A 12471-nucleotide genomic window follows, 5' to 3' on the forward strand; every position below is an offset into this window, starting at 1 on the left:
TTTTTATCTCATTTTTTTGAGCCTTCTCTTTTTTATGGCCTTTCTCCCTTTTTTCGTCCGGAGTCTCATCCCAACTCTTGGGGGAATCATGGTCTCCATCATCCTTTCCTCACATGGACAATGCTCTAATAATGATGATCATCACACTTTTATTTACTTACAACTCAAGAATTACAACTCGATACTTAGAACAAAATATGATTCTATGTGAATGCCTCCAGCGGTGTACCAGGATGTGCAATGACTCATGAGTGACATGTATGAAAGAATTATGAAGGTGGCTTTGCCACAAATACGATGCCAACTACATGATCGTGCAAAGCAATATGACAATGATGAAGCGTGTCATAATAAACGGAACGGTGGTAAGTTGCATGGCAATATATCTCGGAATGGCTATGGAAATGCCATCATAGGTAGGTGTGGTGGGTTTATATACCGGCGAAAGTTGCGCGGTACTAGAGAGGCTAGCAATGGTGGAAGGGTGAGAGTGCGTATAATCCATGGACTCAACATTAGTCATAAAGAACTCACATAGTTATTGCAAAAATCTATTAGTTATCAAAACAAAGTACTACGTGCATGCTCCTAGGGGGGTAGATTGGTAGGAAAATACCACCACTCGTCCCCGACCGCCACTCATAAGGAAGACAATCAATAAATAAATCATGCTCCGACTTCATCACATAACGGTTCACCATACGTGCATGCTACGGGAATCACAAACTTTAACAAAAGTATTTCTCAAATTCACAACTACTCAACTAGCATGACTCTAATATCACCATCTTCATATCTCAAAACAATCATCAAGTATCAAACTTCTCATAGTATTCAATGCACTTTTTATGATAGTTTTTATTATACCCATCTTGGATGCCTATCATATTAAGACAAATTTTATAGCCAAAGCAAATTACCATGCTGTTATAGAGGGCTCTCAAAATGATATAAGTGAAGCATGAGAGATCAATAATTTGTATAAAATAAAACCACCACCATGCTCTAAAAAGATATAAGTGAAGCACTAGAGCAAAATTGTCTAGCTCAAAAGATATAAGTGAAGCACAAAAAGTATTCTAATAAATTCTGATTCATGCGTGTCTCTCCAAAAGGTGTGTACAGCAAGGATGATTGTGGTAAACTAAAAATCAAAGACTCAAATCATACAATACGCTCCAAGCAAAACACATATCATGTGGTGAATAAAAATATAGCATCAAGTAAAGTTACCGATGGACGAAGACGAAAGAGGGGATGCCTTCTGGGGCATCCCCAAGCTTAGGCTTTTGGTTGTCCTTTAATTTTACCTTGGGGTGCCTTGGGCATCCCCAATCTTAGGCTCTTGCCACTCCTTATTCCATAATCCATCAAATTTTTACCCAAAACTTGAAAACTTCACAACACAAAACTCAACAGAAAATCTCATGAGCTCCGTTAGTATAAGAAAACAAACCACCACTTAAGGTACTGTAATTAACTCATTCTCTATTTATATTGGTGTTAAACCTACTGTATTCCAACTTCTCTATAGTTCATACCCCTAGATACTAGCCATAGATTCATCAAAATAAGCAAACAACACACGAAAAACAGAATCTGTCAAAAACAGAACAGTCTGTAGTAATCTGTAGGTTTCGAATACTTCTGTAACCCCAAAAATTCTGAAATAAATTGGTGGACGTGAGGAATTTGTCTATTAATCATCTTCAAAAATAATCAACCTAATCGCACTCTCCAGTAAAAAATTCCAGCAAATCTCATGAGCGCTAAAGTTTCTGTTTTTTACAGCAAGATCGCAAAAACTTCCCCCAAGTCTTCCCAAAGGTTCTACTTGGCACAAAAACTAATTAAAAGCATAAAACCACATATAAAAAGAAGCTAGATGAATTATTTATTACTAAACATAACCAAAAAGCAAGAAACAAAAATAAAATTGGGTTGCCTTCCAACAAGCGCTATCGTTTAACGCCCCTAGCTTGGCATAAAAACAATAATAGATCTAGGTATTGTCATCTTTGGTATGCAATCCATAAGTGGATCTCATAATAGATTCATAAGGTAATTTTATTTTATTTCTAGGAAAGTGTTCCGTGCCTTTCCTTAACGTAAATTGGAATCTGATGTTTCCTTCTTTCATATCAATAATTGCACCAATCGTTCTAAGGAAAGGTCTACCAAGAATAATAGGACATGTAGGATTGCAATCTATATCAAGAACAATGAAATCTACGGGCACATAATTCATATTTGCAACAATAAGAACATCATTAATCCTTCCCATAGGTTTCTTAATAGTGGAATCCGCGAGGTGCAAATTTAAAGAACAATCATTAAATTCACGGAAACCTAACACATCACACAAAGTTTTTGGAATCGTGGAAACACTAGCACCCAAATCACATAAAGCATAGCATTCATGATCTTTAATCTTAATTTTAATAGTAGGTTCCCAGTCATCATGAAGTTTTCTAGGGATATAAACTTCTAATTCAAGCTTTTCTTCATAAGATTGCATTAAAGCATCAACGATATGTTTGGTAAAAGCTTTATTTTGACTATAAGCAAGCGGAGAATTTAGCACAGATTGCAACAAGGAAATACAATCTATCAAAGATAAATTATCGTAATTATATCCCTTGAAATCCAAAATAGTTGGTTCATTGCTATGTAAAGTTTTGACCTCTTCAATCCCACTTTTATTAATTTTTGCATCAAGATCTAAAAACTCCGAATCATTGGGACACCTTTTAACTAAAGTTGACTCATCTCCAGTCCCATCATTATCAAGATTCATATTGCAAAACAAAGATTTAATAGGAGACACATCAATCACTTTTAGATATTCATCCTTATTATCATCAAAACTAGAAGAACACGCTTTTATAAAGCAATCGTTTTAGCACGCATCCTAGCGGTTCTGTCGTGGTATTCTCACGGGGGGCTTGCGAGTCGACAGATGCCACAAGGGCTTAGTGTGAGGGTAAGACTGCTGCTGATAGGACCGGGAGCGGGTATGCGAGTAGCACGCGCTAGTTTATCCAGGTTCGGGGCTCTCCGGAGAGATAACACCCCTACTCCTGCATGTCTGAGTATATCTGGTATATCTATCTGGTACAGAGTTGCTCCTGGAGCTGTATCTGAGCTCAGTGCCATAGGCATCTGGCTTTGCATATGTCTTATATGGGTGTATGAGCTAGCTAGCAAGTGGGCATGAGAGTGCTCCACCGTGAGTGGCATGTATGCATGCGTGAGGGAATTCATCCTCCCCGGATGGATGGATGTGAGCCCATTTATATAGTGTGGAGCTAGCTTGATATGTAAGCTATGTGGGTAGCTTAGGAAGTAAGATAGGTAGTAGCATGGGAACAAGGGGGCATGATGGGGTGTCATGCTTGTCCTCTGGGTCACTTCATAAATAGTGCTAGGGGACAAGTGACACTATACATGATGACATGAGGTACAGCCGTCCCGTCCGCGGTATGGCCGCCACATCGGGGTCTTGTCGGTGTCGGGTCGGGTTGTAGTCGGCAGCCGGCTGGTTGGCGCAGTCGGCAGCCGGCTGGTTGGCGCAGTCGGCAGCCGGCAGAGCAGTCGGACGGGAAGCCGCAGGAGCGGCCGGACAGTCGGACTGAGGGGCTTTGCTAGCCCCGATGTCTTGAAATATCGTCTTGCCGTCCTCGGGGTACCCGTGGTCGATTACTCCGACGGTAGCCCCCAAGCCTTCGGGCAACTTGGCAAAGTTGGGCGGAGGTTTTTTGGTGAGTGTTCATGGAAATGATCATGAAAAAAGACAAAGTTAGTCCATGCGGATATATCAAATGTTTGCTTTTAGCATTGCAACTTTTATGCGGAGGGTGCCGACTCGGTTTCGTCCGAGCCCCCTTAAAACTTTTCGTGTTCCCTCCGCTTTTTGGCTTGTGCTCTTGCTTGCCGGACAGCCGCTCTACGGTCTGTGGCTAAGAGTGGGCCGTGAAGTGGAGTGTACAGTACTCAGAGTCTAGGAGCAGATTCAACCGAGTAGATACTTGTAAAGGAAAACGGCCGGGTCGCCCGAACCGTTTTTCTTCCCGGACGTTTTTCGCATGGGTGGCCTCCAGCATTCACCCTTGCTAGCCGGACAGCCACTCTGCGGTCTGTGACTAAGAGTGAGCCTTTGGTACTACGCACGCTACTAAGCCGTCTGCGGGAACTAACGTCTCAGGCCAAGCGGCCAGCCCCGAGCCAACTCTGGCTGGCGCCGGGGCGAACAGTGATGCAACTGTAATAAAAAATGCGGACATAGCACCCGAGCATCGCTCGGAGTTATCCGTGCTTGCGTGATGCAAAAATATGCGGGCGAGGAGCTCACATTGATTTTTGTGTAGTCGCGGTCGTCGAAAACAGCCGGCGCGACTCGGCGCTCGCGGAGCGCGTCGGCGCACCCGCTAGGTGTAGCCTTCGAGCCCCCGAGTGCTCGAAGGGGGGTCCCGGCCGGTCAGGCTCGACCGGACGGGCGGCGAGGCGTCTTGCAACGCCCTTTTTCTTCTTCTGCCGGCTGCTAACAGCCGGACAAAACACTTCTCTTGTTTGCAATCTTCTGTGGGGGCGCGCCAGCGCACCCACTGGGTGTAGCCCCCGAGATTTGGGTCGACTGCTGAGCAGTCGGGCCGGACCTCCCGGCAACTACTTTGTGTTCTTCTTCGCGGGGGCGCATCAGCGCACCTGCTGGGTGTAGCCCCCGAGATTCGGGCCGACTGCTGAGCAGTCGGGCCGAATCTCCCGGCAACTACTTTGTCTTCTTCTTCGCGAGGGCGCGTCAGCACATCCGCTTGATGCGTCATCGGAGCAGGAAGCAGTCCAGCCGGCCTAACACAGCCGGCAGCGCGGGTCACGACTGACCGTCCGAGTGGCGAAGTAGGCGGACGGACAGACAGACATTTTTTTCTTTTCTTCTCTTTGTGTCAGCCGACTCTTTTGGGGGGGGGCAGTCGGCCGACTGGGTACCCGGCCTGACTTTTTTCTTTGTCTCAGCCGGCGCACCGTGCCGAACCAGCCAACCTCTCTCTTCCTCTTTCTGCCGTCTGGTGGCACCCGAACGCTCTCTTTTTTTTCCAGCCACTGGCTTGACTTTTCTTCTCTCCATTCTTTTTATTCTCTGCCTGATGAGCCGGTAGGAGCGGGACGCGGCGGAAGCCAACGGCCGAGTCGTGCCATAGGCCGGCGTCTGAGTTGCGGCGAGTCGGCAGGCCGGGTCGCCGGGGAAGCCGGCAGGCCGCGTCGTCGGGCGGAGCCGGCCAGCGCAGGAGGACGGGATGCGGGTGGAGCCGGCGCGGGGACGGGAGCGGCGTAGGCGGAGGAGTCAGAGCCGCAGCCGACTCGGGCTAGCGGGCGCTGGAGGCCGGCGGACACGGAAGGCGGGGCAGGCAATGGGGGAAACCTGGCGCGGCGACGGGGAGCCGGCCCGAGGCAGGGCTCGCAGGCGGAGCGGCAATGGGTGGTAGGCGGAGGAGTCGGGTGGCGCGAAGCGACCACCCAGAGCCGGTGCGGCCGGCTGCAAGCTCGCGCAGGGAGGAGCCGGCGGGGCACGACCGGGACGCGGGAATCGGCCGGTTGGTGAGGAGCCGGCCACGGGGTGAGCAGGAGCCGGGCGGGCCCGTCGTAGCCGGCGTGGGAGCAGGCGGATGCGCGGCAGCCGGCGCGGGCGCCCGCGCGCGGGGCCGAGACGGAGTTCGGCGGAGCAAGCATCCGCGGCAGTATGGGTGTGAGGCCAGGCGTGCGGCGACATGGCGGAGACGCGGCGGCGCGGGCCGGGAAGGCGCTGCGGGTGCGCACGCAGAGGCGCTGGCGCGGGTGGAGCAGACGGCCAGGTGGAGCCGGTGCCGGTCGCGAGCGGAGGCGACGCGGCGAGGACCAGCAGACGGCCGGGTCGCCGGGGGTCAGCCGACCAGCGCGGGCGGACCCGCCGGCTGGAGGAACGGTGCAGAGCGCGGCCTGGACCCGGAGCAGGCGACGGGCAGGAGTCGCGACGAGCAGCCGCGGGAAGAGCCGAGCGGAGCGGTCGAGGCAGCGTGCTGGGGGAGGAGGCGCGCGGGACACCTGCTGCGGGGACAGCCGGTGTGCGGCGGGGCAGGAGCATCCGCGGGCGGCCGCAAGCGGAGCAGCAGAGCTTGGCTCGAGGAAGGGACGGAGTCGGACGGCGCGTGCGGGCGCGCAGGAGCTGAAGAAGTGGTGTGTGCGTGCGTTGACTTTGTTGGTATGCATGTAGCCAAATCGACTGGGTTTGCTAGCTAGCTAGCTAGCGAGCTAGGCGTAGGCGCGTGCATGCACATCTGCTTATGCGGCCAGCCTGCCTGCGCATGGAGGAGCCAATGTCCGTTCCAGCCGGAGCAAAGCGCAGCGCGGAGGGGAGTGGCCGCAAGTAGCGCGCGGTCGGATGTGGCCAACCGAAGCGAGGCCCCGCGCGCGTGGATGGACGGCCGGCGTTGCTGTGGTGATGACGAAGATGACGAGGCCGACGGCGAAGAAGCACCACCCCTCGTGGCCGCTCCGGGGGCGGGTCGATGTCGAGCCCCCGAGCGCCACCGGAGAGACGGCGTGACGCCGCGGCGGAGGCGAAGATGGTCCCGCCCGGACTGCGAAACCAGCAGCAGCGCGGTAGCATAGTACCGCCCCACGGTGGGCGCCAACTGTCGTGGTATTCTCAGGGGGGGCTTGCGAGTCGACAGATGCCACAAGGGCTTAGTGTGAGGGTAAGACTGCTGCTGATAGGACCGGGAGCGGGTATGCGAGTAGCACGCGCTAGTTTACCCAGGTTCGGGGCTCTCCGGAGAGATAACACCCCCTACTCCTGCATGTCTGAGTATATCTGGTATATCTATCTCGTACAGAGTTGCTCCTGGAGCTGTATCTAAGCTCAGTGCCATAGGCATCTGGCTTTGCATATGTCTTATATGGGTGTATGAGCTAGCTAGCAAGTGGGCATGAGAGTGCTCCACCGTGAGTGGCATGTATGCATGCGTGAGGGAATTCATCCTCCCCGGATGGATGGATGTGAGCCCATATATATAGTGTGGAGCTAGCTTGATATGTAAGCTATGTGGGTAGCTTAGGAAGTAAGCTAGGTAGTAGTATGGGAACAAGGGGGCATGATGGGGTGTCATGCTTGTCCCCTGGGTCACTTCATAAATAGTGTCAGGGGACAAGTGACACTATACATGATGACATGAGGTACAGCCGTCCCGTCCGCAGTATGGCCGCCACGTCGGGGTCTTGTCGGTGTCGGGTCGGGTTGTAGTCGGCAGCCGGCTGGTTGGCGTAGTCGGCAGCCGGCTGGTTGGCGCAGTCGGCAGCCGACAGAGCAGTCGGACGGTAAGCCGGCAGGAGCGGCCGGACAGTCGGACTGAGGGGCTTTGCTAGATCGTCTTGCCGTCCTCGGGGTACCCGTGGTCGATTACTCCGACAGGTTCTTTCTTTGCACTCATCAATGGAAATCCTCATGGCTTTGAGAGACTCATTGATATCATGCTTGGCTGGAATAGATCTTAGCTTCAAAGAATCAACATCAAGAGAAATTATATCCACGTTCCTAGCCAACTCATCAATCTTAGACAATTTTTCTTCAATCAAAGCATTGAAACTTTTTTGCGAACTAACAAATTCTTTAATACTATATTCAAAATCAGAGGGCGTCTTATTATAATTTCCATAAGAATTGTTGTAGGAATTACCATAATTATTAGAGGAATTACTAGGATACGGCCTAGAATTAAAGTTTCCTCTATAAGCGATGTTACCAAAAAATTCCTACCAACAAAATTCACATCCATAGATTAATTATTATTCTCAATCAAAGTATACAAAGGCATATCATTAGGATCAACATGAGCACTCTTATTAGCAAACAACTTCATAACTTCATCCATCTTTCCACTCAAAACATTAATTTCTTCTATCGCATGAACCTTTTCAGTAGTAGATCTTCCGGTGTGCCATTGAGAATAATTAAGCATAATATTATCTAGGAGTCAGGTACCTTCTCCTAAAGTGATTTCCGTAAAAGTGCCTCCCGCGGCCGAATCTAAAAGATTTCTAGAAGCAAAATTCAATTCGGCATAAAAAATTTGTATGATCATCCATAAATTCAAACCATGAGTAGGGCAATTGTGAATCATTAATTTTATCCTCTCCCAAGATTGTGCAACATGCTCATGATCTAGTTGCTTAAAATTCATAATATTGTTTCTAAGAGAGATGATCTTAGCGGGAGGAAAATACTTAGAGATAAAAGCATCTTTGAACTTATTCCAAGAATCAATACTATTTTTAGGCAAAGAAGAAAACCAAGTTTTAGCACGATCTCTAAGCGAAAACGGAAATAGCTTCAATTTAACAATATCATTATCCACGTCCTTTTTCTTTTGCATGTCACACAAATCAACAAAGTTGTTCAGATGGGTAGCGGCATCTTCACTAGGAAGGCCAGCAAATTGATCTTCATGACAAGATTCAGCAAGGCAATATTAATTTCACAAGATTCAGCATTGGTAGGGGGAGCAATCGGAGTGCTAATAAAATCATTATTGTTGGTATTGGAAAAATCACACAATTTAGTATTGTCCTGAGCCATTGTGACAAACAATCCAACAGACAAGCACACAAGAAGCGAGCGAAAAAGAGGCGAACGGAAAAAGATGGTGAATAGAAAAGAGGGCGAATAAAACGGCAAGGGTGAAGTGGGGGAGAGGAAAACGAGATGCAAATGGCAAATAATGTAATGCGAGGGATAAGAATTTGTGATGGGTACTTGGTATGTCTTGACTTGTGCGTAGATCTTCCCGGCAACAGCGCCAGAAATCCTTCTTGCTACCTCTTGAGAACTGCATTGGTTTTCCCTTGAAGAGGAAAGGGTGATGCGGTAAAGTAGCGTAAGTATTTCCCTCAGTTTTTGAGAACCAAGGTATCAATCCAGTAGGAGACTACACGCAAGTCACCTCGCACCTACACAAACAAATAAGAACCTTGCAACCAATGTGATAAAGGGGTTGTCAATCCCTTCATGGCCACTTGCAAAAGTGAGATCTGATAGAGATAATAAGATAAATATTTTGGTATTTTTATGATATAGATTGAAAGTAAAGATTGCAAAGTAAAATAGATTGAAACTTATATGATGGAAAATAGACACGGGGGCCATAGGTTTCACTAGTGGCTTCTCTGAAGATAGCATAAGTATTACGGTGGGTAAACAAATTACTGTCGATCAATTGATAGAAAAGTGCATAATTATGAGAATATCTAGGCATGATCATGTATATAGGCATCACGTCTGCGACAAGTAGACCGAAACGATTCTGCATCTACTACTATTACTCCACACATCGACCACTATCCAGCATGCATCTAGAGTATTAAGTTCATAAGAACAGAGTAACGCATTAGGCAAGATGACATGATGTAGAGGGATAAACTCAAGCAATATGATATAAACCCCATCTTTTTATTCTCGAAGGCAACAATACAATACGTGCCTTACTGCCCCTGTTGTCACTGGGAAAGGACACCGCAAGATTGAATGCAAAGCTAAGCACTTCTTCCATTGCAAGAAAGATCAATCTAGTAGGCCAAACCAAACTGATAATTCGAAGAGACTTGCAAAGATAACAAATCATACATAAAATATTTCAGAGAAGAATCAAATATTGTTCGTAGATAATCTTGATCATAAACCCACAATTCACCGGATCTCGACAAACACACCGCAAAAAGAATTACATCAAATAGATCTCTAAGAAGATCGAGGAGAACTTTGTATTGAGATCCAAAGAGAGAGAAGAATCCATCTAGCTAATAACTATGGACCGAAGGTCTATGGTAAACTACTCACACATCATCGGAGAGGCTATGGTGTTGATGTAGAAGCCCTCCGTGATTGATTCCTCCTCCGGCGGAGCTCCAGAAAAGTCCCCAAGATGGGATCTCTTGGGTACAGAAGGTTGCGGTGGTGGAAATAAGGTTTCGTGGTGCTCTCGGATGTTTCTGGGGTATATGAGTATACATAGGCGAAAGAAGTTAGTCAAGGGAGCCACAAGGGGCCCACGAGGGTGGGGGACACGCCTGCCCCCCTGGACGTGCCTCCTTGCCTCGTGGCCTCCTCGATGCTTCCTTGACGTCCACTCCAAGTCTCCTGGATTGCGTTTGTTCCAAAAAAATGGCTCTCCCGAAGGTTTCATTCCGTTTGGATTCCGTTTGATATCTCTTTTCTAAGAAACACTGAAATAGGCAAAAAACAGCAATGTGCACTGGGCCTTTGGTTAGTATGTTAGTCCCAAAAATAATATATAAAGGTATATTAAAGCCCGTTAAACATCCAAAAAAGATAATATAATAGCATGGAACAATCAAAAATTATAGATACGTTGGAGACGTATCACTCGTCGAGATGATGATCCGAAGAAGTTGAGCTCGGCTCAACAAAGCGACGATGTATCTAGTGCAGGTCAGCAGCCGTGAAGCAATATTGTCGGACTGGTTTGACACCAGCGTGACGGTGAAGATTACCTCCGACAAGGAGTAAAATTTGTGAGCATGTGTTCGGAAACAAAACACAATACCCTAGAAAGAGATTCTTCCAAAAAGGTTCCAATATCGCGTTCATGAAAAGAGATGAACTCAGGTCGGATTCATATTCGCGCGGAAAACAGATCCGAAAAGTGATGTACTAATCGGAAGGTTCCCGGAGTTTGAACGGTCGGATCGAGCTGACATTTTGAGAGGTGGTAGATATGGAAATTCCGCAGCAGATGAACGGTTGGATATTTCAAATAACCTCCGAGCTGGGTTCTGGAGAACACAACCTAAACTCGTCCTGATTCCCGTCCAGACTCGACAGGGCTCTGGTATATCGGAGATCGGCGGAGATTGCTCCATCGGAACGTGACAAAATTTCACAGGGTTATTGTAGACTCAATTCCACACAATTCCACCGAAGGAATCGTCAAAGCGATGCTCGAGGAGGTGGTGGCAGCGGATACAAATTTGTTGTCCGGAAGGACAGCACAGTCGCCCGAGGGCAATGTTGATGTTGAGCCCCCGAGCTCCATGGATGATTCCTCCATGATCATGATAGAGATCGGATTTGATGTTGATGAAGGCCCTCGTCCGAACATGACGATTGAAGGCAGGTCACAGTCCTTGGTCAAGCCAAGGTGACCAGTTGAGTCGGTGACGAAGACGCCAACGTCGCAGTTGATCTGCAGGTGAGCCATTGATCTTTTGCCGAACACACAGCGGAACTCTCAATGAAAGCACCATTGTCGTTGTTAAAACAGGCAGATCTCGGGGTAGGGGTCCCGAGCTGTGGATTCTCGGATCAATGGTAACAGGAACGAAGGAGACGATGTTTTACCCAGGTTCGGGCCCTCTTGATGGAGGTAAAACCCTACGTCCTGCTCTTGTTTATATCGATGGAGTACCAAGTACAGAGTTGATCTGTCGTGAGATCATATGTTGTGGTCTAAAACCTGAGGGTATAATCAATAATGTCATAATGATCTATCGACTAGCCTGGCCTCTGCTTATATAATGTACCGGAGGCCTAGGATAACAAGAGTCCTAGTCGATTACGTTGGTGGAGAGGAGTCCTTGTCTTGATCATCAAGTCTTGTGGAATATTCCTTGAATGCGGCATGGGTTGCCCGAAGTGGCCCATTAGTAAACCGCCATTGGGGTCCTTGGCCCGATCCATCAGGTCGGGAGACAACGTGCTGAGTATCCCCTAGTCCAGGACACCGTCATTCACCCCGACCAGTAGAGCAAAGATTTGCTCCTCAACCTACTGAACCTACTGAAAGTGTTTACTTTGAAATTCCTTCGGGTATGATAGAGAAACTGCTAGCTAATCCTTTTACAGGAGATGGAACATTACATCTCGATATGCACCTAATCTATGTGGATGAAGTTTGTGGATTATTTAAGCTTGCAGTTATGCCCGAGGATGTTATCAAGAAGATCTTTCATTTATATTTGAAGGGAAAGGCATTGACATGGTTTAGGCTATGTGATGATATTAGATCATGGAACTACAACCGATTGAAATTGGAATTTCATCAGAAGTTTTATCCTATGCATCTGGTTCATCATGATCGTAATTATATATATAATTTTTGGCCTAGTGAAGGAGAAAGTATCACTCAAGCTTGGAGGAGGCTTAAGTCAATGTTATATTCATGCCCCAATCATGATCTCTCAAGAGAAATTATTGTTCATAATTTTTATGCTCGACTTTCTCTCAATAATCGCTCCATGCTCGATACTTCTTGTACTAGTTCTTTTATGATGAAGACTATTGAATTCAGATGTGATTTATTGGAAAGAATTAAACGCAACTCTGAAGATTGGGAACTTGACGAAGGTAGGGATTCAGGTATAACACCTAAGTTTGATTGTGTTAAATCTTTTATGGATACCGATGCTTTTCGTGAATTTAGCACT

Source organism: Triticum urartu, chromosome 6 (assembly GCF_003073215.2).
Source record: "Triticum urartu cultivar G1812 chromosome 6, Tu2.1, whole genome shotgun sequence".
NCBI classification, from domain to species: Eukaryota; Viridiplantae; Streptophyta; class Magnoliopsida; order Poales; family Poaceae; genus Triticum; species Triticum urartu.